Source organism: Falco rusticolus, chromosome 10 (genome assembly GCF_015220075.1).
Source record: "Falco rusticolus isolate bFalRus1 chromosome 10, bFalRus1.pri, whole genome shotgun sequence".
In the NCBI taxonomy this organism is placed as follows: domain Eukaryota; kingdom Metazoa; phylum Chordata; class Aves; order Falconiformes; family Falconidae; genus Falco; species Falco rusticolus.
Window position 1 is genome coordinate 28,934,936 of NC_051196.1, and position 26,465 is coordinate 28,961,400.

Sequence of the window (26,465 nt, forward strand, 5' to 3'; positions counted from 1 at the left end):
ATCTGTGGACCCTGAGTCTACCCTCACACCAGTCTGAGTCTCAGTCCACTAGATTCAGCTGAACTGCAAGAATATAGAGAAGGAACAAGCAAGGTGAGGGTTGACCCCAAAGCCTGGATTCAGTTTGGAATCATAGGCAGCAACGGAAGTTTGCAGGCTTTTAGTACAGATCATCTAAACGGGTTTTCTGCAAAGGGGGAGGAAATGGGGAAGAGTACAAAAGCAATGGCTTTCAGGACCTGGTGCCTTGCAAAATTTCATGCCTCTGCTGAGGCAGGCCAACAAGTTCAAGTGAGTGAAAATTAATTAGATCCATGTAAGAGCAGTAGTCAGTGCTCAGTAGATTGCCCTGCATCATGGATGAGTCTAAATCTGTTTCAGTTACATTTTAGTGAGATTATCTATAATGACCTTTCTTGTTTTAAAAGTTAAAACCAAACCAACCCAGTCTCACAGGTGTCCTGAGATAATCAATCTTATCAGAAACTGATATTTGTCTAATCACCTACCTATATGAAGGTCAACACCCAACACAGGTGAGTATCTCTTCTTATATGTCCTCTTTCCAGATTCATCCTTTTTCTCTTAAACTCTGCATACTGGAAACAAACACATTAAAAAAAAAAAAAAATCCATTCACAACAGGTTCATGACTGCAGTGATTGTTATGATTTATCTTTAGTACTTGCCAAATCATTCTTGGTAGGCTTGCCTCCTCTGGGCATGAGTAATGGAGAGGCATCTACAATTCATCTAAGAACAAAAGCCTGCATTGCTGTATTCAGATTTAAAAGGGAAAAGTCCTACAGAAGTTTTTCTTAATTTGCTTTCACGATGTAATGACTATATGGCTTGCATGGTGGGTTTCGTATTGTTTTGTGCTTCAGGTCAGGGAACATTGTCATGCACAAAAGCATTGGCTTTCCTGTAATGATACTGGTGAATCTAGTTTTATTTTCCCCTGTCCTCACCAAAATGTTACATGCCTTACAGCCGCTGGGTAGGGTCCATTTTGGACACCATTCAGATCCTTCTATTGCAATATTTGTTGAAGCTTGAAGTTTTTTCCTTTTACAAAAGGAGATCATGATAAGGAAGTTCATACTGATGGATTAACTACAAAAGTTCAGTTAAACTAACCTCTCTAAAGATTTTCTAAAACTTAAAATCTCTGCTGCAGAGTTCATGCTACTGTGATCTGAACTTCCTCATGAGTGCTGGTGAAGGGTTTGTAACTTCAGTCAGAAACAGTGCATGCAATAATTATTTTTCAGCAGTTTTCAATAACTTGTGGATGCTAGCTTGGATGTTTGCTCAAAGACTAAACTTCTGACTTTAAATTAGAAAATGAGAACCCAGAACTGAATAATTTTAAATTTAACAAGGCTCAGGTACTTGCTGTCTGTTACAGAGGACAGATAAGACAATTCTGTGGGTGTCTCTCCATTGATACAGACTGAAATCTGGAGAGGGGTGTTGCATAAGACTTCAATTTATCCTCACCTGAAGGCAAAGATGAAGCAAAAAGGAATATATGTGACAACAGGGAATACACAGATAACGAGGAGTTTATAGGAACAGACCCGAAGACTGCATGGGGAGAGAGATCTTCCCTGTAACAGGGGAGTAAAATCTCTTTTACTGGACATATACCCAGACAGGGGACTCGATTCACAAAGGAAAACTGCAGTTTGTTTTCTGCAGAAGGAAACGGAACCTCCCCAGCCATAAACAGTGCAAGGGTCTAAATGCTGTGCACCCAGAGGACCCTCAGAAAGGAACAGGATCGTGCAGCGCAGCCATGCTGGAAGCTAAGGTAATGATGGGGCTGTAGGTCAGAAGAGAAATCCAGAGCAGATACTTGCTGTGGGGTTTTGCCCAGAAATGCTGAGAGAGAACAAATAGTCAACCAGCATCCCATCTGTGGCTTGAGGAGTAACTCAGCACAAGTAAAAATGCAAGGATATTGCATCCTTTGATCTCTGTACCCTTCTCTGAAACAGAGCTTGGTGCAGTGATAGGTAGCAAGATGAATGTAAACACTTGCAAAGCAGTTAGTGGGTCACATTGCACTGGAAGTAGTTTGTGCTCCCATTAAACAGCTAAATCCACTTCTTGGAAGCCTCTTGCTCTGCAGACTGAGAGCAAAGCTTGGAGATAGGCTCCAAGAGGATTGCTTTTCAACAGAGAACTCTTTCAAAATTTCCCAGCAGGCGTCAGCAGCTCTTTAAGCCGTGCTGTCTATTTTGAGTTTTATTTAGATTAACAAATTCCACACCCTCGCATACAAAAGCAGAATAGAGTGAAAACACAAGCTGCCCTAACAGAGCAATATCCAACAAACATTATGCTACTCAGAAATATTTGCTGTACAATCCTCCCCACAAAAGGGACTTGTTCAGCCAAAAGATGTCAGATAGCATCTTGCTAAAAGCAATGGTGCCAGTGGAGCTTGCTTCCAAGTTCATGCAGCTGATTTTTTTTCCCTCAGTTTGCTTGATGCTAAGAATATCAGCCATTTATTTCTCTGAGTCTCTGAACTTGAAGAAATGAGATAGGTGGACTTTATGCAGGACTGTATCTGCTGAGGAAATGGACTCCTGTAAAACAGAAGATGGTACAGCGTGCGGTGGAACCTGCTGTGCTCTATTTAACAGATATATTCTATTCCACAAGTTGGTTTATAAATACATGTTGCCGCACTTGCTCTTTTTTACTCTATTAGGATGCCAAGAGCTAATAGAGTAGAACTTTTAAAAATGTGTGGCAGCAGTTTGTTTTTGGGTGGTCTGGGCACCTTATGTACCGAAATCCCAATGAATTTTGAGTGGTGCCTGACGACCTTGAACTGTAAGGACATGCTTGATGTGTTAAGGCAAAGCCACTTTTCTCTGTTTTTATAGTATGTCTTTTTTGCCTAGGTTTTTTCTTGTATACAAGTCAGGAATTATGTGATTTGGGTGGATTGATTTTATTTTGATGTTAAAACTTAGAGATGAGGGGAGAGGAAAGGAAGGGCCTGTATGCTTTTTGGCTACCTTTAGATGGATCAATTTTGCTTTTAGTACCAGGTCTAAACTCTTGCTAAGGAGGCTGGGGTGCTGGGAAGTAATCACTCTAGTGAACTACCTGCATGAGGAGTCCAGTGCTCTTTCTTTGATCTACAGATAAATATTTATGGAACAAGCTGCCATGTAGCATCTTAAGGGGGAAGGACACAGAGATGCTTATACAGAAGCTATTGTAAAGCTAAGTATTTAAATCCATTTATCAAAATATTCATTGTTCCCACCTGATGACAGGTGAAATAATAAACAGAGTAAACAAACCTCAACTACACCTAAACAATTTTATTAAAGGACAGATTATTTAAAGTGGCTATCTTTGAGCTCTTGCCAAATTGCTTAATTAAAGCATATACCCATCTACCTGCTGACCGTGGCAGACTTTTGCAAACATGTTTATTGATAAAAAAATGTGATATTTAGATTATATACTTTTGCCTTATTTCTTGTATTCCCAGAAAATGTTTAGTGGAAACTGGTATTTGTGGAACTGCAATACCAGTAACTTAATTGGGTTAGTAGTTGAGAGGATGAGGGAAAAAAGCAGCCAAATTAATTCTTGGTGTGGTCTCTGTTATGGGAGGGAGAATCTCATTCTAACTTTGAACGTGATTTTCATAAATGTCTATAGCGTAATGATCCTGGCAGAGCCAGAAGAATCACTTCTCGAACTCTATAGTCTGATTTGATAAATTTATTTGGAAGGGCAGGGGAGAACAGATGTGCTTGAAGCTAGTTTTGCAGTGAATCTAGGAGCATTCCCACTCAAAAGGAAAGTATGTTAGAAGCTCATACTTTCAAGCTGTGTGCAGTTGTTTACTGAAAGTGCAATCCAGTCTTGCAAGGAAATGCCATCCCACAGGCAGCAATCCATGGGCTGGGTGGGATTGAACTGGGGCATGGATGATACGTGGATGTCAGTCCAGCGAGTTCTCCCCAAGTAAATTGAGGAATAATGCATCAGTCCTAGCCTACGCTGCTCTTTCTTGGTTTCTGCCGTCATATAACCAAGTAGTAGGATATCTTAGCACTGGTAGTAGGATACCAATCTAGTGTATCTCAAGCTTAGAAAATAACCAGTGTCCCCAAGATGATGGTGCACCAGCTGAGCAGCACTTACCTCTTCATCTGGGGCTCCTGGGGAAATGGGCCAGCTCTATTCCTGCAAAAATACCAATGATTTTATATTTGCTTATTGCAAGTGCTGAAATCTATCTTCAAAGGCAAGAGCTGGGTCTCTCCTATGTGCGTTTTCATGTTAAGGTCTTTGAGCTTTTTTCACTACAGATTTCTAGTGAGCTTAATAGCTGATCCTCTGTCCCTTCTTCCTGCTCCCAGCTTCTATCAATAGCATCACATCTTGGTTTAAGCTGGTTCTAGTTTTAGCAAAGGTGGTGCTTTTCCTAGTTTAAACCTCACTGTTTCAGGGGAATCTGTTACCAGAGCCGTCAATTTTGATTTGTATATCAACAGTGTTGTGTCAGTAGCCAGAGGGTATGGCACAGGCATTTCCGTGAGCTTTTAGTGGTGGTGCTGCTGGAGGATTGTTTCAAATTAGCTTCAATCTCATGAAAGTATAGTATAATGTTATTTCCCACTTGTAAACAAAATAGTGACTAAGTAATTATTGCAGTGAGCAAAACTGGATGGTTTTCTTCTTCTAGAGTTGCAGCAGAGCTCTGACTCGGCAAATGCCTGAATGCTGTAAGTCACCTTTTCCTCACTGTTTTAAGGCCAAGTACGCCACAGGCAGATTGGAGAGGAGTATGCTTAAAGCAATAATGAATTTGGCTGTCTGTGTATGTCTGTCTTGTCCTTGAAAATAAAGCTACGTAATGCTTAAAGGGGAGAAAAAAAAAAACACAACCCACCAAGTCTATGGGACAGTTACTGGAGACTGGCTAATGCCATGAAACTTAGATTCATAATGAGACAAGCAACTCTGAAGTTAATTAGTGCTTCAATCTGAAGATTTATTTTAGCTCATTATAGATGCTCAAGCTGTTTGTGAGATGCAGGGAGCAGATTTGGTTGGAATATAGCATTACTTTCCTTGGCATTTTTGAAGCCATGAAGGATTTAAGTTTTTAAATATCAATGAGTATTTCTAGAAGGTTATGAAATACTTGTGATTCAAAAATTCTAATATAACTTTGTATGACATACATTTTCAAAATACTTTTAATAAAAAAAAGATACTTTTTTAAAGGGGAAGGAAGAATCCTCTCCAAGGGGGAAGTTAGAAGGCCTTTTTAGTTTCCCATTTTTATGCACTAGGATGTAAAGAATATAATGTGTGCAGATCGGCAGTAGTACAAAGCAAGTGTGCAGACTTTACTGAAATGGTAGCGCTTGATACCTATGTGGTACTGATGTAAACAACTGCAGAAGACAGAGGGCACGTGGAGAAAAAACAACCAACATAAAGGCTCCAGAGAGCAGAAGGAATCTGATTAATCTTCTGCTCTCTTACAACTTAAATATTAGTAGTTTCTCTTATCATGCGTTTATAATCCATACCCCATGTACTTCAAATGCAGCTAACTTGTACTTTCCAAATGCCAGATCAATGAAAGCTACCTTGCTGATGTCCCTTTAAAATCAACTTAAACTGACATCATAATTTACACCACTGTTTGTCACTATTTAATTTTCTCTGACACTCCCATTAGTTACACCTGTTCACATCTGTTCTGAATTTATCCCTTTCAATTTAATTTATTATTACTTTCAATGCATAAAAATCCAAACCAGTAACAAATTTTCCAGGTAATAAGTCCCATCCTCTGGCATGCCTATAGCCAAGAATTTGTTGACATTTCCATTATATATCCTGGGGTGCAGGTGTAGGTAGGAAGGGAGCAGTTTAATACACTGACAACCCAAAGACTCAAAGTGCAATGAAGGTTAAGGCCGGGATAAGAACTAGATAAGTTTCTGAAGAGACTGGATGATTTTCTTAAGGGAATGGTAATAATTAATACATTGCACTCTTACAAACTGAAAAGACCTTCAGGAAGAAAAAGATTTACAATTTTCTAGATAGTAAGTCAGCTTCTGCTCGATAAGCTCATGTGAGGAGGCTGGGAGACAGCTGTTGAATCAATAGAGATGGGAAAAAATTCTGGAAGGCACATTTTTGAGTGCAAGGAAGGAAAAATAATAGGAGAACAACTGATGTGGACCAGGACGAAAATGAATGTATCTGGTTTCCCATGAGACAACAGAAATCTGAACTGAAATTTTGTGAAAGTAGGAGGGCAAAAAGCTGAGGGAATGAAAAATGTTGTGGCTGTTAAATTCTGCCGGTGCGTGAGAGGAGCAGTGAATTGCTTTGGATTCTTGCTCATGATCATTCATGTTCCCATTTGTTTTATGGGATCTGATACACCCTGTAGGACAGCAAGAACTTTGAGACTTTAATGTGTTAGGTTTGCAGAATAGCTGTATCCACTCCATGATAATTAATGTCTGCTCCTGCTTATGTCTCTAAGCTCCCTTCAGTCCCATAAGTATAGGACCATGTCCCGGGGTTGTGTTGGGCAGGGAAACCTGAGCTCAGCACGTGACCACCAGCTTGCTCAGGAGTTCCTGGAGCAACAAGTTTGACCTTAGTTTCTGGATCTGGAATGCAAGAAGAAAATGTGAGGCTTGTTTGGAGGTAGGGCCTCATTGCAGTAGCTTGCGGGTCTGCGCTTTCTCGTAAAGGAGCAAGATGGAAGGTCCCAGAACAGGATGGGTGTGCTTGGGTGCGTGGGAGGACTTGATGGTGATGTTTGATAGACCGGGAGAGTAGGATTTGAAGATGTGAAGTCGCTATTGGAAAACCACCTGGCGACTCTGTTTCAGCAGAGTACACCAGATTATTCATTCTGTGGGAAGGTGAAAGTCTTTGCTTTTGAAACTGTGCCTTAGTGAATAATCTGGAACATTATGAAAACAGTGAATTCATCTGTTCATGAATAGTGTGGATATTTTTCCTTTTGTGCCATACCCATCCACAGCAATATTTTTTGTATTAAATACTATGAATCCACTTCACCTGTCAGCACTATTCAAAACACAAAATGCTGCATGAATAGGAAGGATGTTCTGGGATCTCTCAGATGATTACTGTTGCTAGGAAAACCACTTCCTGATATCTTTGTGCTCGGTGTCTGTGCCTCTCTTTGTGTACAGCCATCGGTGACAGGCAAATTCGTATCAAGGCACAGGGAAAAAATAGGAAAAGTTTAAAAATGTTTAAAGAACACTGCTTAAAGTTAAAAGGCGGATGTCACTGCAAATAATAGTTAAGAGTTATGATTTCTTTCCTTTTTGGGATTATTGGTATTAAATTGGAGAGAATTGCAGTGCTGGTTATGCTGTGACTGTGAATCTGATGCAGACTTGGGCTGCCTTAAAGCTGAAAATTGGTAGGATCTCCAAAAGGCAGTTAATGTGTTTTGTATTGTAACAGCAAAGAGGCTTATACCGAAGGGTCACAAATGCTGACTTCTCATCCCTATTTGTCTGGTTGGGGGTTTTACTTACTTTGATTTTTCTTTTTTTAAAGGAAATTTCTGAGAGCGCTGACTGTTTATGTTAGCCGGGGGCTTTACAGCTTTGGGGCTTTTGGTGGTTGTTTTTTTTCTGGTATGTACTTGCAAGCACAGGAATCGTAGTACTCAATCTGCTGTGATACAATGTGTTAAATGTTAATGATTATCAGATAATATGAAGAATTGATAGTCTCAAAGTCATGGTATAACCAGAAACTCAGTCTTGAATTATAGAAGGCACTGAGATTTGTATGGCCGTATTCTCAGTATAGTAATGCTTTGGCTATTTGAGGTCCATGCTTTAAGTTGTGCTCTTGTATCACGGATCCTAAATTAGGGAGTTGGTATTACACTCATTAAAGAGTGAAAGTATAGCACGCAAAGCTAGTGTCAGCTGGGGAAGAAAAAAATAAAAAGTCTGTTCTCCAAGCTTCTGCTGTCACCAGTCTCTACTACTACTGCTATTGCTGCCTGACTGGATTCCCACACTGGGGTGGGTGTCTGTAATGTTCCCGTCTGCTAGATTTTGGGATTTATTAGGATAGAACTGACTAGTCTGAGTTATAATATAACAAGTTAGACTGTTGGTTTTGAAGGAGTTTGGGATAGCTATAGTTAATAAGAATATCTATAACTGGCTGTAAAAATGCTTAAGCCCCCACATCTTTATGCAAATACTTGCTTCATATTTGGTACCCCCATCCTGTCAGTTTTTTCTTGATGAAAACAATCTCAAAGAAAAGAGCCTTCCAAAGAGAGCTTCTGTTTGAAGAAAACCTTGTGTAGGTGCAGGTCAGCAGATGAGCAGAAGCGTGATGGCTGAACCTTCTAAAATCTTTCACCCGAGTAATGCCTACAGGTTGGCCATTGCTAGGGATGTGTGAGACTCCCTGCTCAGGGCAATCCATGGAGCTTACCCTTCTCAGGCCCAGCTGTAGAGATTTGGACTCTTTATCTGAAACACCTCTTGGTTTTTTTTGTCTTCAGAAGCCCCTTGCATACAGAGCTGGTGCGCCGAACAAAACAGCATCCATCACATGCTTTTGCCCAGATGTTAGCACTGATTCTTGTCTAGTGATGGCAAATTTGCTGCTGAGCTGTGCTGAATTTGTCAGTTCTACCAGCTGAATAAGAAGATGCAGCTGTACAGGGTAGATTTGGCTACTTGATGGATAGATTAGGTTTTTATCTCCTGCACTTGGCTGGAACTAGTCTGTACCATCCCCTCCCAAACTGGATGTGTAGTTCTGCCGCCTGCCCTAAGGAGAACAATGGCTCCCACTGGAAGCTTTGTCCTATTTTTTTCCACTCTCTAGCTGCAACATCCTTTTAATAAACCAGCTCCCAGCCAAGTACAGTCTTTCCCCAACACATTCTAATTCTTTAAAATAGCAGAAAATTTATTCTGTTCTCCTGGGTCTTTAAGTCCACGTTTTAAAATTCGAAGGGAGTAAGCAGAGTATCCTCTACTGTGATACAGCCAAGAAAGGGGATATATTATGTTTTATGAAAGGAATTAGCTTAACTGTTCTAATGATTCTAGAAAATAAAAAACCCCACTACCTAGTAGTTATTAACAGGACAAGTTTGTGGGCAACGACTATAGATGAAACAAAGATTTTTCTGACTTTCCACAGAAGTGTTTCTTTCTTTTCTTTTATCATTATTTATATTTATTTGTTTTACAGTCTAGTGGACTCAGAGGATAAATTCCTTTATGTGCTCGGTGCTATAGAAGAAACATGTTAAAACATAACTCCTGATTTATTTGTAGTCTGGTGAAGACAAACAAGTGGAAAACAGCAGCACTGGCATTACAGATGGCTGAGTGAGGACTGGTGGCAGTAAGTGACAGGCCTGGGGTTGTAGGAGGAGTCAGTGTCAGAGGCTGAAATTAGACCTTGGATTTTTTTGCCACAGCTCAATAGGACTGTGAGGGTTTTGTTTTCTCTAAGACTTCTCTGCCTTCCTTTCCCTGCCACTTTCTTTGTTCATCTTTTGTTCAATCTGTCCATTCTTTGTCATCTTCAGGGTGCCAGCAAAGAACTAAACCTCCATCAAATAATATAACTAGTTTCCCTGGGATGGCCTAATGAATATGTGATGAAATAATTTAAGTAGACATTTAGTCTCCTAAATTTCAGTCTGAATTACTAAATTCCTTCCCCCCACCCCCTCCCGCTGTGTGCAGGAGTCCAAAACTTTTAAATCATTGTGGTAAATTTACCCCCACCCACCTATTGCTTTTGCTCCCACTTTTCCTTTTTTCTGCTAATGAGTCATGATATGTAATTACCTTCTGTCTTTTCTGCATTTAGTGAACATGCCAGTGCAGAATGATTTAAGAAAATAAAAAAGGCTTTAAAAAAATGAGGAAACAAGCAAGCATCCAGGACTGCTTTGGCTCCCACTCACCATTCTTGCTCTTGCCAAGTGTAATGAATATTGCTTTTTCTCTATGGCACTCCGAAGCAGGATTAAGTAAACTTAAATCTATGTTACTGCATTTTAATGAATGTTTGTGTATTAGTGTGACAACTTCTTAGTGGACCATCAAGCTTTACTGGACACTTATGAAGGTGGTGAAATTCAAATGACCTGATCTCTCCCTGGAGCACTTTGTCTTTAAATCTATTATTCAGCCTTACAATGTGCGCTAGAATCAGGTGTGCAAAATATACTACACGAAATAAGCAGAGGCTGCAGTGTAAGGTGGGAAGGGCTGGCTGTGGGTTGTGGCGTGCTTTTAGCACAGCCATCTCTACAAGTGCTAATTTCACTTCTGGGAAAACTAGGCTGTCTCGGACCCCCTGAACCTCAACCTGCACCGAGGAAGTGGACATCAAAATCCAGACGCTCCAGCAGTGCCCTGCGTGCCAGATCCCTCTGTTCTTAAAGTGCGTTGGCTGTGTGTAGCTGTGACAGCGTGTCCTGAAGAGACGTTTCTGGCTGCTAATTAAATAGTGGGAACCAGAAGTTCATTGTCACTTTAGGAATTTGTTTTTAAGGATTGTTTGTTCTTACTGATGTGGGGAAGAATGTAAAACCCGGCGCTCTCAGCCACTGAATAATAAATTATTGAATAGCAGAAATTCAATAGGGCTTTTTCTGTGAATCAAATGGCAAAGAAAATAACCATTTCTTTGGGATAACTCATCCATTCATGGGTAGCTTCTTTTGGTAAATATCTTGCCACCTGCAACTCTGTGCTCCTAAAGCTGTTGTGTAATTTCCAGTATTTTCTGATGGCTTCTGAAATGAGTTTTGAGAAGACTGTTGTTTAAAGTAAACAAAAAGAGAGAAAAGAAAAAACTTACATCAAAGATACCAGCATTTCTCCTCTCTCTGCATGTTTCCCCTGAATATGGAGTTGGCAAACTCTCAAATCACTTTATCATGTTTGAACTTGGAAAAATGTATGATAATACCAGCTGAGCTAATATTTAAAGAGCTCTTCACTTCAGAATTTTATTGTCTCTTTCTCAGTGCTTCTAAAGTCTTCTGACAGGCATGGTGGTGAGGCTGTGAATGGCTCTGGCAACTGGAAAGGGAGGCAAAGAGATGTTTGCACCTGAACCTGGATCAGCTGGGTCTGAAACAGCCCCTTCAGGATTTCTTCGAGAGGAATTCATTGCGGTAGTCTCAAAGATTGCCTAGCAGCCAAGTCTCAAGCAGAGTACCGTGTACTCTGGCTTTCCCTGTCATCTCTCCACCTCTGCAGGATCCTCTGATGTCTACAGGAGTCTGGTGGTGCCTCTGGAGATCTGGTTGCTCCGCTAAGGCACCGATGGTCACAACCATGTGTTGGACTTTGCAATGTCTGGTTAGGATGAAGAGATCCCTCTTACACAGATAGAATTGTACATTCCGAGAGCTTTATTTGTGGTTTTCCCCAGTGTCCATTCCCATCCCACCCCGCCCTGTGATTTGGGGTGGTTTTGGTGTGTATCATGGTAGCAACTTCATCTAGTTGTGAATTTCTGACAGGCTCAAGGAAAGGTGGGAAGTGACACTTTAAGTGGATGTGCAGCAGGAGAGGGGTTATCAGCACATTAGTGACATTTTTATTTTAGACTGTTATTTACGGCTTCCTTGCTGGCCTCTGATGTGAGTTGAATTGATAGTAGGAAGAAATGATGGGGAAGAGTAATCTGGAGGATCTTGGAGGTTCTGGGAAGCCTTAGACATTTAGGGCTTGCTTTGAAAATGCTCTAAGGTTTGCAGTGTGTAGGTAGCAGGTGTTGTCTTGTAACTTTGTTAGACTTTTACCTGCCTTTACCCTACTTGCCACCACACCAGACAATTAGATCAGGCTTTGGCAGGTGATCTCTACAGGCATTTCTCCAAAAACTCAAAATCAAGTGGGCCAGAGAGATAAGGAGGTTTTGGCTTTCCTTCGTCTATGGTCTGACCCTGGGAAGTGCTGGATATTGTCTCCCTCGGCACTGCAAGTAATGAGCTCTTTGGTGTGGCTTTAGGATCCTTGACCCTTATCAGATCCAAGCCCGGGGTTGGTATTTGTGGGTCTGAAGCCAATGCGTGCTGAAGGTCAGCTCAGTCATCTGTAGGTGAGGTTCTCCTTGCAACTATTCTGTACTTTAATCCCAACTTGTGGGAGTGAAACTGTGGTAACCTTAAGTGTATAATTTCCTTCCTATTACATTATTTCTTCCAGTACAGGAGGTACCCAGTGTTTGTCATTTAGGAGTGTCATATCATTATATTGCATATTGCAGTGTAATGATGTGAAATGATTAAATGACAAAATGCCAGTTCACTGCCAAAAATCTTAAGTAGCATACTTTTATTTGCAGATGGGAAAGCTGTTATTAATTTCTGTATGGGTTTTGCCAGATGAAATAATGTAAGCAGACTGAAAAGGGAGGTGGGTTTAATCCTTTTTCTAATTTGAATATGAGTAGTAGGAGTCATGTCCACCTCTAGTCATCGCTTCAGAGCATATGTCCAGTGCCAGTGGTATATTGCCATACAATGGCCTAGTCTACAGTCAAATAATGACAGCAGATATCAAAAGAACAGGCTGGCATTTTTTGAAATACCCGGCTTCAAAGAATGCTGTGTTAAGCAGTGTAAGCTGTTTTGTTCAATATTATTTCTTAGTATTCAAAAATGTTTCTTGCTAGATTAAAGATAATCTAAATATGGGACCAAAACTAAAGGAGTCTGCTTCTCTTTTTGAAGAAGGGTGGTGGAACCAAAGACAGCATGGATAAGTGGAGCAGGTGTCCAGAATTTGAAATTACTATAGCCAAGGTGAAAACAAAATTTGGAGGGCTTAATGTGTTCCAGCCAGGAGGAATTGGAAAACACCATCCTAGTGTGCTGAAATAACCAACACAGGGAACTGCAGAAGTCTATCAGCAAGGGTTTTTATCTAAGAATTTTGGGGCTGCTAGGCTATGTGTAGAGGCCAGCAAACATAGTCCCCTCCTTAGAGAAGGGGGAAAACTGTTCCAGACTCCATCTGCCTGTTGTCCTGACCCCAGTAGCACATAAGGCCTTGCAACACATCATTAAAGAGAGAGCTGAAGAGGCAGAGCTAAAACTGGAGGAAATGCAGATGTTGACCAAAGGCAAACCAGGGGACTGTCCAATGTCATTGAAGATTTCTCATTGAGGCTTCCTAAAATACTTATTAGCACGCTGTTCTTAAAGATGAAGATGCAAAGAGCCGGCCAGCTGCTAGGATGATTGAGGAAATGAGACTGTTGTATCAGAAGAACTTTAAGACCCAGGCTGAGAGGGGATTTAACTGCTTTCTCAGAAGAGCCAGTGAGCATAAGGGAGGTGAAAAAGTAAAAGATAGTGTTGGCACAAGAAGAAATAACTGTACACTAAAATGGAATTAATTTGAACTGCCATCAAGGAGAGGAGGGTCTGGAACAGCCATTGAATATTAGTGAAGGCCAGCACATCTAGTGACCTCTTTGGTGGAGAGTAGGTGTGTGAAAGTGTTTATGCTGTGTGGTCACCCTTATTCCCTTCCTGCTCTTGGACCTGTATTCCTGTTTAATGGTAGACTAAATTCCCTGCTTTTTGATTCCTTGCACAAGGGTATGGTAAGTAAAGGACTAGGGCAGACATGCAAAGTGAAACGGCATTTTTTTGAAAAGTAAAAAGAATGGGTTTGCATCAAGAAGGGGAATTTCTATCCTGTAAGAACAATATTTTTCCAGTATAACTTATGTAAATCTGTGTGTGTAAAAAAAAATATTAAGTACCATTGGGTGTAACAATGCTTGGAATAAGTGAGGACTGCAACTGTTGTTTTGGAAATTTCTCACAGGTCTCAAGAGGTCATCTAGCTTGTTTTCTGATGCAAAGATAGGTAAACCTGAAATATTCCTGTGTCTGGCTCTTAGCTTTTTGGGGAACTCTTTGGTTGTTATCTCTGAATAACATTACTCTGCTATTCCGCCAGATTCAGTTCAAGCTAAGAGTCCCTAGGTTGAAGAATCTGTAGTTGAGGGACAAGAAATTCTGGATGGGTGGTCACTGGTGAAGTACACTTCTCTCCCTGGATCACAGAAACCACTCTTGGTTGCAAAGGCACAACTCGGGCCAGTTTCTGTTCTGACTTTTGCCTTGGGGAAGATAACTGGGAGAGACACAGGCTGAAGCTGACACAGTGACACTGTGCATGCCTACAGCTATGCATATGTTTGTACTTCACTGGATTGGGGCCTTAGCCAACAAGCCTTGTATAGTGCTTTTCGTGATATAGATAAGGTGATGCAGGCTCTTATAAATTGAAATTTAATAAACACAAAGCATTTCTGGCTAGTTTCACACTAAAATCTTGATTGTTTTAGTTATGTTTTGCAGTATTATTTTGAGTTTGCTTTGTTAATGTAATCTGTGCTCAAAATGGGGGGGGGAGGAAACCCAGGCAAATGGTTTTATTTATACTTTATTAGGTTTCCTTGACACATTGGAAGTCACTTGTCTTTTTATAAAAAGTAAGGTAACAAAGTATCCCAAAACATAATAACTTTATGGATTATAAACAATAGTAGCATGTTTGCCAAGATGACTAGTAACTGTTTGGACCTGTCTTTTTAGACTGACAGTTTTTTCTAAGAAGCAAAAACACGAGAGAAGTTTCCCCTTCGGTTCCACTTCTAGCATGTTGGCAGAAATACAGAAGCCCCATTCTTAATGTGATGGGGTTCTTAAACGGACAACTATTCAACTAATAAAACTGTCAGAAGTACTCATTGTACATGCAGCTAAAAGGTTAAACATTTGAAAGGCATTGCCATGCTAAATATACTGCTTTATGTATGTACTGGCTTCCTGTTAATTTGTTGACTTAATAGATGAATCACAGCACATATGATGGACTTGATTTTTAGTTGCCCTTCTCAAGGTTTAAGCATAAGAAACACCCTTAATATTGTGGACTTTTTAAAAAAAACAAGCACGCACCTTAATTACTTTAGTACAAAAGTAGAACTTAATTTTATTGTGGAATTTCTTCTCTCATGGCTCCCCAGCGTAGAAAATATTCTTAAGCCCATATTCAGTCCTAGATCCTGATCTTACAGATAGGATTTCAAAGCACTAGGTCTCTAAAACTCAGGGATTTGCATTCATAAACTTATGTCTTATATAAATGGATAATTGACACCGCAATCCAGGATGGCGAGTGTAGGTTTCTAGGATGCCCGAGTGCTGGCTGCAGGGGTGAGACCCATGTGCTGACCCCATCCCAGGTGCCCGGGAGCTGCAGCTTGTGCTGCTGCAGCCAGTTGCTCATTCAACCCAGGCTGTCATACTGTATAGAAATGCTTTGATCTTTGATAGGAAAAAGCTGCTGCTAATTTCAGTGAAGTGATCTAGCACTGAGCTGAGAATGTTCCCTTGTCTGTTCTGGGATTTGCTTCTGATAAGTGCCCGCCTTTCTCGGTTCACTTTCAATCATACAAGAATAGAAAGTGTTCAATAACTTAAAGAATCAAAGTATGAAGGATGAGAGAGAACCATTAATTTCTCTTGCCTCTTTTTGGTAGAAATGAATGACACTGACTTAAAGAAAATGGGCCATATCTATCCCTGCCATAATTCTGCCGGTTCTAGTGGCTGTACAGCAGAAGTAAAGCAGTCTCTTGCCATTAAGGACTAAGTAGTAATAAATGGCTTAACCACAGTTAGCCTTGCTTTCCTTCCCAATACTAAAAAGTCATTGTGATGCATTTTACAGTCTATTTTACTGTCAAACTCAAAGGCAAGAAATAAGCCTGTTTGAACCACCTTCTGCATGTTATGACCATAGACTATTATGGTGAGAAGGCAAAAAAGCAAAGTTACAGGAAACAAATCTCTCTCCCAGGCAGCCTATCAAAATGGTATTTTATTCTAAACAATCCTACCATCATCCAGCAAGACACTTGCGACCATTTTCATTTATGGTTTAACGAAATCATTGCCATACAGCTGATCTGTCCTGTGATCAAAGCAAGGAGCTATTTTATATTGTAATAGTATTAGTTCTTGGTTTTTAATTTCATTCCAGGTTTTTTGTGACAAACTTTTAAAAAAACAGAATTATTTTAAGAGAGGATTTGGTAACAGTTTAATCTGTGGTTTGAAAAAAGCTGACCTATGCAGTGCTTTTCTGCATAGTCAATTTTGACTGTAAAATAAGTGTAAACTCGTTTTGTTTGGAGGTTACGTCACCTAAGGAATCACTTGCTGGTTTATGATACTCTTAAAGTATTACGTGGGTTGGGTTATAGACAACCCTCGGTTTTTTGTATGTTTCGCTGCTGCTAAATGGCCTTAATATATAAAACTAGATTTCTGTAGGGGGTTTTTTTGGTACGGTTGTGTCTGGCCATAGTAGGGAAACAATATCTTGGAAAGATACTTTACAGAAGGATGATATTCTTGCTTCTCTTCAACAGAGTGTGTAGGTCTTGAGTTACGATTCAATTATTTTTCTCTGAGATATATGCTTTCATTATCACTTAACAGTAACTTTGAGCTGAAAGTTTGTTAGCTGGCTGGTGTGGGGGTCCCTGTGTCCCAGTCCCTGATCTCGCAGCCGAAGTCACCTCTCTGCTTGCTTGGGCTGCAGTGCGACGTCGCTCAGAAACCTCCACATCGCAAGCCGTGGAGCACATACATGCTTCGTGTCTGTTATACTTAATGTCTCTTCCACCATAGTTTGTGTTAGTCTGTGCACAACATTACTCTTTTTTCTAGTGTTTTTTAATTATTAGCTCATCTTGGGAAAAGGTAACAAATGGGATTATACCTTTCAAAGCCAGACATGTTAAATAAACCTGAAGCATTTCTGTAGTAATACCTTTGTGTGTGTGCATATCTATAGTTACTGGGGTGTTGATCCATTTTTTAAAAAAATATACTTATTTATGGGGGTCTGAGAGCTAGCATCCCTAAAAGCAATGCTCAACTTAAAGTAATGCATTATTTTTGAACACTGTATGTTTGACAATACATTTCATGCCTCATTTCCTGCCAGTTGTGAGCTCTGGTAAACACAAAAAGCAAATTCACATTTCTCATGTCAAAAAGCCCTATAGTTTGTTTCCTCTAGGATATCACTAGTTAAATAGATTTCTGTAAGGACATACTCTGTTCACACTATAATCTGTTGTGACACTAAATCTTAATCCGTCTTCAAATTTCCATTGTTTTTGTACGAAAAGATTATTTCTAAAATATTTTATCTCACATTCATTTTCTTTGCTAAGAATTAATTGCATAAGTGGTGGGTATCTGACCACTATTAAGTCTTCCATCGTAACCCAAAATTAAGAATTTAATGTGGATTATTCATAACATCTATCCAGTTAATTCTAAGTAATTTTTCTTTGCACTAGGCAGAATTTACACTTTCTTGAAATGCATTTACCTCCTCGTGAGACCTTGAAAATAAGTCAGCCTGGGCTTTGGAACACCTGATTCACTGCTCTGCTGCAGAGCTGAAGGTTTTTGCTGTCCTGTGTCATGCATAGGTTTGATCCTGCTCTTTCACAGGCACATGTGGCTTATGTGGCTGTGTAAAGGAGGAAAATTAATTGCAGATCTATTTGGCCCTGTGAATGGCAAATGATTGTGTGGCACTGCTACTAATATAAGTAGACAGAGAACTCTGTTCAATGTAGCATTTTATACAAGCAAGTGGCTGTGGAAGTCTGGAAGAGTGGAGGATAAACCCTCATATTTCAGGGCTCTGTCTTATTTTAAATTAGCTCAGCAAAGAGCTGCTGGATGTTTTCTGGTGGTCATAATAAGCTTCTGTGAGAAAGACACATGATGCTGGAATAGCTGGGTTTATTTCATGATTGCTTCTTATCACAGAATCCATCAGGTTGGAGGGGACCTTAGGAGGTCTCATCCAACCTCTATTGACCAGGGTGCTCAGGGCTCCTCTCAGCTGGGTCTTAGAAACCTCTGGGGATGGGAGATGCTGTGACCTCTCTGGACATCCTATTTCAGTGCTTAATTACCCTCACAGAGGAAGAAAGTTTTCCTTGTATCCATCCAGAAAATCCCATTTCAGTCTGTTTCTTGTTCTCATATTGTGCACCTCAGCAAGAAGTCTGGATCCGTCATTTCTGCAACCTCTTCTTCAGGTGCTGGAGGGCTACTGTTACATTGAGATATATCAATACTAGCACTGGATAAGATGGCAGAAATTCACCTGATGCTCCAAATGCCTGCAGTAGATGTGGGGGAACAGTGAGAGGAGTAGGTATCTTTAAAAGATGGATTGGTGGATCCTGAATATAGCCAGGACCTGTTGTATGCATAGAGTGAAACTGATGTCTGTCTTCAGTTAGAGGAGTAGTGGACTGCTGAGAAACGCTGCCTACATCCTTAAACCCTGGGAGAGCACTTGACAAAAAGCGAACATCATTAGCTCAAGAGGGTATAACAAACTTACTCAAATTATTTAATGTGTACACAGCTCAAAACTGAGAACTATTATCCCAAAAACCTTAGTAGTATTGGTTTAAATGTTGGAACCCTAATATTTTGAAAGTATGCCTTCAGACTGTCTGTTGTTTCATGGGACTTGGAAAGCATCTAACAAATCAATTTGAAGTAGGCTGCAAAGAATGGCAAAATTCTCTTGCAGAAAAGAAATAACTATAGCTGTGCGCAGGACAGAGAAATCTTTGCTTAAAGCACATTGCTGATTTTTTTTTTTCTTTTAAACATAAATGCAAGCTAGGATAAAGCACAGCTAAGCAGAAAAGGACCTCTTGGAGTCAGATATTTGTGAATAAAGTGTCGGCTCTAGAAAGGTAATACAAATGATATACAGTCGCTTTGTAGTCGTTGGCTCTTTAATTGAGCAGACTGATGTGTTGCTAGCATAATGGATCTTTGGAGCAGACTGAGAATGAGGTGCTGTTATTTTGTTTCTCAAAGCCACACATTTGAAGTGCAGGTGAATACAAACCATTTAAGAAATAATTGGTCTGACCTAGCATTGGAGTAGCCATTTTGGCAGCAGTAAAAGAGGTGTTACTCAGGTGACAGAAGACAATGAGACAGAGATATATAACACAATATTTGCTCAGTCTAAAAAAAGTCAGCCTAATGAAAAGAGGAAGAAAAAAAAAAACTACAAAAGAAGTCCTATCCTTTTTGGTTCTACTCTTACAACCTCTGCAGATTCTTCTGCTTCGTTAGCCAAATTTCAATACCTTTCCATCTTTCTTGATTGTTCTTTAAAAACACTCCTCCCGCTGTTTCATTTATCATTTCTATCCCTGCTGGTAAAATCCTTGTCCATGACCTAGGCAGCTCAAACCTGGATCACTGTAGCTTTCTGGTTTTCCTTGTTCCAGTTCCCTTCTTTTCAAGACCATTTGTAAGAATACAGCTGGTTTCGTTCCATGTTGTGGCTCTTCTGTGACACCCTTTCCTTCAACAAAACTGCTAGTGTTTGCATTAAATGCTATGAAACTATTTTCCCACTTTAAAAATGTATATTGTGAGTTTCCTGGGGAAAAGGAATTTCTGAAGAGCAGACAGTTGCTATTACTGCTTTAAAATCAAAAGGTCAGATCTGAGTGAATAAAGCTGATGGAACAAAGCTGATCTATACAAGTTGAGAACTTTGCTCCACAGACTTCTATATGGAGTTTAGAAGATACTGCAGTGCTGTTTTTTAATGTCCTGTACTGCTGCACATGCAAACAGCTTCAGATAGGCTATCCCTGGTCAGAGTGGCATGTTCTGGTGATTTAAGGATGAAAAAAAGTTCTTGGTCCCTCAAAATCTAGTAAGAATGGGAATTGTTGGGAAAGGATGTATATCTTGGAGGCTCTCAAGAGAGGTGTGTTTATGAGGGAGGGGATTCATAGAGAAAAGGTCCAATGTGTCAACATGTGAGTAGTAGACATTTGTCACAGCAGGGGTTACTGACTCAGCAGGAGCATTGCATGAAGCAATGTAAGTGTTCTTGGTGGCTCCTCATCAGACTATCATTTTAGAAATCTGACACTGATGCGAGCTGTGCAGTGACTGGGGAAGGGAGCTCATGAGCTCACTTTCAGACAAGATGCAATCAAAGCAGGTGCAGTTAAAGTGGTTCTTGCTGATAATTTCATCTGTGGCATCATGAAAGTCTTTAAGATTTGAGAAGAAGAGGCAATGAATTGGTTTAGAATCCCTCTAGAAGGGCTATGTAATAATTCTACTTAAATGATTGTCAGGCTCAGGTTGATACATCTGCAACCTCAGGTTCACAGATGCTGACTCATGCCCAGCGATTGCATCATCTAGTCATTAATACTTCATTGAACTCATTTGGTTAGGTACAAAGTTAGTTTATCAAACTATGATATTTTTTCTTTTTACCCCGGATGACATTTTAAAACACAACAGATTTCAAGATGTTTGTCTTCTGAGTTATATATTTATATGGTATTTTATGTGAAGCTTAGCGGCTAAACCTGCTTTGCTGTGGCTGGCCGAAGCCATCCCTTCTGCAAGTTCTCAGTGAAAGTGTCCTTAATAGGTGAGCTTTGAAAGGAATGGCCTAATAGGATGTTACAAGACTTCTTACTACTTTACCTGTTTTGTTGTCTTACTGAAAGTATGCTTATGAGTCATGCGAAAGTGGAGCGTGACCTTTAAGAATATGGCAGTGGGACTTTGCAGTCATGTAGACTTCTCTGCTACTTCAAAGAACTTCAAGTCTTTAAAGAATCCTCAGGAGCAGATGCAACTGAGCTTTGATGCAAGCCAGCATTGGTACAGGCAAGTGTTTTCTTGACCATAGCCAAGCAGGTTATCAGGAGAATGTCCACTGATGTCAGCATGTTTGGGATCAGACTTTCATCTGGGGTTTCTGCACACATGTGAGTGGGTGCATTTGAATATTTTTGACCAGATGGCTAACACTTGGGTGTACAGCTGCCCCTGGATTGTCTGGTCATGGGAGAGATGTGATGAGCACAGAAACTTCCCCTAGGGGGTTGACACAACAGTGGCATGGCAAAAGATTTGCTGCTACAAGGTGTGTGTATAGGGAAGCCCTTTTTTTTTTTTTTTTTTTCTTTTTCTTCCCCCCCCCCCCCCGAAGAACTGTACTTGTCACACAGGAATATCAGTCAGTCCCATTTACTCTGTTCTCCTTGAACCTGTTAAGGGGTGCTTTGAATAGCAAGCTGTCATTTTTCGGATTCTTTCAATGTTTTGTATTAATGCAAAAGCAGCACCAAGATGTGGGATTTAAAATCCTTTCACTCACATTTTTAGGATGCTGTAATAAAGAGTTGCTTCATAACATGTTCAAGGTCTATTAAATAAATGCACTGAAGAATTCCTGTTCCTTCTGAAATGGGCTTGTCAAGCTAATCTAATTTCAGTGTCTGCATATGGAAGGTATGCTATCTTCTCCTTTCAGTGATTTCAAAAATTTAATAATTAAAGTTTCCTATTTTTGCTTAATAATCAGTGCAAATTACTGCACTTCTTTCTTCCTTTGTGTTTTATAATGTTACGGTAATTATTGCTATGTGTACCTGTATGCATGACACACAAAACATTTTTATTAAGTTATTTGAAGAAATTTCTGAGCCAATACAACTTCAACTGTGTAGGCCCAATTTACTAATAAATCCTGGCATGGTGCTTGTTGCAAGGATGCCAGCCTGTCAATGGCTTAATCGTGGAGAATAATCCTGGTATCTCTTTATTGTATTGTGGAAAATAATTGTTTATGACCACAGGGAGTATGAGCTTGCTAGTTTCCAAAATAAGCTTCTTTCCTGTGTTTGTAAAAAGAAATGGTGCTTGTTTACAGCCTGTTCCTGTAAGGGGCTGAGCTGCTGCACAAGGAGGTGTTCAGCATCTCTGAGGAAGCCTCAGCAATGTCCAGGAGTGGCCTTCCTATGTAGGTATGGCAGCCAACGGTGGATATTTGTCTGAGACAGAAAGCTTGCTTTATGCATTTTAACTCGCCTCTGCGGAAATACAGCGGTGAAGATCCTTTCCCCCTGTGAGAGAATGCTGATGGATGGATGCTTTGCCTTCTCTTTTCTCCATATTCTGGGTTTGTGATACATGTACCTTTTCAAAACAAATTCTGCTGCTTCAGAAAGTGTCATGGTTCATTTCCTTAATTCCTGTGGAAGGTAGGCCAGTTACGTAAGGCAGTCGACTCAAGTATTACTTGCTGAAGGTTTTCACTCCTGCTTTTATTCTGAATGGTTAATAAGAGGGGATTAACTGACAGGGAAATCCTCCCTCTGTACAAAAGCTGGTGGGATTCATGCTCATACTCTAGCTTTTGCTTTGGTGTGCAGGGCAAGGTTGCCGTGGTGTGGAATGCTGTCGTGGCCTTGTCCCCACTTGCATTGTGATGAACACTTGGTCCCTCACCCCGTGCTCCCTCCGTGCACTGGCTGTGCTGGGTGCTGTGGTGGGTGGCGGGGAGCGGGGCTCTGCACCAGCAGCAGGTGGGCTCAGTCAAGCACAGGCGGGAGCTTTAGAATGGGTTGGTTGACTTGAAAATGATTGAGTCCAACTACACCCAGTGGGTTTAATTCTCCTTGCTGGGGTTGAATGGCGCTGGGCGTGCAGTAGTCAAATTGAAGCAGCTTGCTGCTGCACATGCAGTCATCTGCCTCTAAAAACACAGGACAGCCACAAAGGACAAGTGTGCACAAGCGAAACATGCACTTGGTTATGCCTTGTATGCAGTAAGCACCTGTTCTAGGTAGGGGTGCAAACTACCGAACGCTACAATTTGCAAAAGGAGTGATTTACTCAGTTTTGAATGAAAGAGAAGACACCATAAGCCCACCTCCCAGAAATGATCAGTCTAAAAAAGTGCTGGCAGAACTGAGGGCCTGGGGGAGTTTTTCCTACATGAACTGGAAAGCAAAGGAGGGCAGTACTGCTGCAGAGGCTGTGCTAGCTAACTTCTTGTCCCCACCACAGTAGTGCTACTTCACAGTTGCGTACAGGCTGCGTTAACACTGCTTATGCGACTGCTGCCTGTGTTTACAGCTGCCTGCCGAGGAGCGCTCTCTGTTCTGGGGCTGTAGCTCCAAGGAGGGCTCCAGGGGACTCCCAGGGTTGTGCTGTGGAGCCAAATTCCCTCTTCCACAAGCTCATTGGTGATCATGGAGGGGGTCACTGCATCCCTCGGAATTTCAGTTCTCGCCTGTGGGATGAGGCAGCCAGTGAAGGCTAAAATAATACAGCAAAAAGGGGACTCTCCTTTAATACAGTTGACCAATGCTTAACATTAAAAATTGCTATTAGCATGTTACAATATTTTTAAGTAATGACTAGTTACAGCCTTTAAGCTCACTTTGGCGTTTCCTCCCCCCCCCCCAAAAAAAAAAAAATGCTTGTAAATCTTTGAAAATTTAGTTTTTGTGACTATAGTCAGGCTATAAGATCCTGAATCTGGCTACCAACATCAAACTATACCCTCTTTCTCTTCTTAAAACTGAACTGTGTATTTCTGTAAACTGTGCAGTCAGGGAAGCCTCTGCAGAGATGTATCAACTCAGGTTGGTCAATTTGTGGTTATTGAGTGACTATGTGTAATCACTGCGTATAAACTATTAACAAAATCTGCAGCAGAACTGAGTGTAATGCTAGCTCGGGGAAGAAAAGGTGGGAGGAGAATGGGTGCGACTGTGCCAACCTTCTTTTAAGGTAATTGTTGTTTACTAAAGTCAGTACCAGCGATAGAATCAGGATACAATATAGCTGCCCTTTTAAGCAACCTCCTATGAAAACTGAGCCTGATTTGAATTGCTAGAGATGACTGGTGAGAATTTAGCACATGCTGACTATGCTTCACAGTTTGAGATTAATTTTTTTGTTTGTTTTAGGCCTCCTGAGATCTTGACCAGTTGCTACTTTGCTACAGAGTCTTTTGAAAGAAAAATTTAATCATCAGGGAAGATGGGTAGTGGCTGAAACAAATCAGCTCCTGCCTTTGAAATCTGATCTGCAGGGATCTTTGAGATCCTGCCATTCAAGATGCTCTAGTTTAGTCATTAAAATAGTCATTCTAAGCATGTGCGTTTATGGTGTATTGCCCTACAAATCTGATCAAAATATTTACAAGGTTTGGTGAATTAGTGGAGTGAAACTTAGCCTGGATATTTAGGAAAACTTAATGGAAAAAAAATCTTAAACTGTGGCTTCCTGTGAGCAAACAATGTTTTTCATATCTTCTTGCGTGATAGCTGCAAGTTGGTGAAGATGTAACAGCAGTAAACTATTTCTTTTTCTATTAAAAAAAAAATCTAGTTTTGGTTTCGATAATGATAATCTCTTTACAGTGTTTCTCAGCCTTTATTTTTTACTTGGAGTCTGAAGTAGTAATGTTAAGGTAACCGTTGAGTTTTCATAGCAACAGTGTACTTAGCATGAACAAAATCTGCTACTAGATATCAGATTAGAATACTTTCTATAGAGGGCAGAAATTTCAAAGGCGTTTTTGTAGTAAATGTTGAGACAAAAATGTTTCTGCTTCAATAATTTAGTCTTCAGCACAGCTGCTGCCCAAATACCCTCTTTCTAGGAAGTTTGGTTGAGCACCCTGCTTCCCCCTTCTGATGCTCAGATTAAAACAAGGAAGGATAGGCTGGTTGGGAGTGCAAAAGGGGATATTTTTTTTCTTCCCCTAAAACGCCTAGTTCTCAGAGCTAGAGTTCTGGCTTCTTTCATCAGTGGCAAGTACTTGTCTAAAAGATTTGCACCCCCTCCCAGGGCATGGTGATGCGACAGGTATGACATTCTCCATTGATCTGGCCATACATTTGTATGTGTGTACAACTCATTAAAACTCTTCAGCAGAATTAGGTATTTGTATTGTCATTGTGTCTGGGAGCACAGATGGTCTTGCTATTAAAGCTCAAGACTGAGAGCCAGGTGATCTCAGTACTACTTCCAAGCTCTGCCACAAACTTGACATGTGGCTCTGGGCAAATCAGTTGAACACTCTGTGCTTCTGTGTTCCCACTGGTGCCGCAGGTACAGTGATTAACTGCCTGATATACAGTGTGTTGTGACTTCGTGCCTGATGAAGTACTCAGAGATCTTCAGCTGCAAGCTGACGCAGAACCACTGAGCGTTGTTGATATAGTATAAAGATTAGGAAGAGAAATTTCCTTATCTTCTGTTCTCGGACACTTCAGCCAGAATTTCCAAAGTAGCAGCTGTCTTAAGTTAGAGAAAAAGCAGCAAGAAGGAAAATAATCTATAGGTAAAACTCCCGTGGTAGTCAGAATTTAACCCTGTCCCAATAAAATCAGGAAGAAACTTCCCTTGAAAGTTTGAGTTTTGAGTTAACCGTAAAGTAATATACTTAAAAAATAGAATACTGCATATAGAATATGGGTTCAATATACCACGTAACTTTGGTAAAATGTTATTGTCTATTTCTAAAGACCTGTATGTGTAGCAATAGGCTGGGACTGCTTTGGTAGGGGCCCGTTAGAGGATGGTGCAGTGTTCTGGTCCAAAGTTGTTTGTAACTACCTGCTGACAGATTTGGGAGACCTGTATTTAAGGTGTTTAGGAAGTTCTGAGATTCAAGCCTATACGTGTGTCCCTGTGCCAGTTTTGTGTCCAGTTATTAGTTATCTGGCAGTTGTGTGCATGCACTCATACATACAGATGTGCCACAAATATTTTCACCAAAAAAGCCCAATTCATATATGCATACGCCATAAATGAGCACTCAACATAGAGAAAACACATACCAGTGTCAGACCTCCCCTCAGAAAAATCCAGCCTTTAACACAAACATCTGATTTGCAAATCAGATGCAAGATAGGTTCTTATTAAATAGTTAAATATCAAGGTTTGAATTTTCATGAAAGGGCAATTTCAAACCTCATTTTTGTGTGTAATTATTGTGCTTGTGTGAGCAACCCTGGTAAACGTGCATATAAATGTCATGTCAGGTTTATAATGGGTCATTGACACGCTCCCTTCCCACAATTGGGTCTGTGGTCTCCGTGCAGGGACAGAGCTGAGGGAATATGTAAAACGGGTGCAAAAAATCCAGCAGAAACAGTTTTCTTTCTGGATGAAAAGAGCAGCAAAGCTTTGTGTACACATCGGCATACTCTCAAGATGGAGTTGCAGGTCTGGGGTCTAAACAAACTGAATCAGATTTTAAAATAACTGTACGTACTAAACCTTAGAAATTAAAATCTATCATTTTCCAAGGCTAAAGATTTGGCAAATGCACCCTTGTAAGGCTGTTGTCACTTCCACTTTCAAGAAGCTTTAGAGATGCTTCTCATTCCTTTTTTTTTTTTCATGCTGGGATTTTTTTACCATCCAAAAACTGTGAAATGTGAAATCTGAGGCC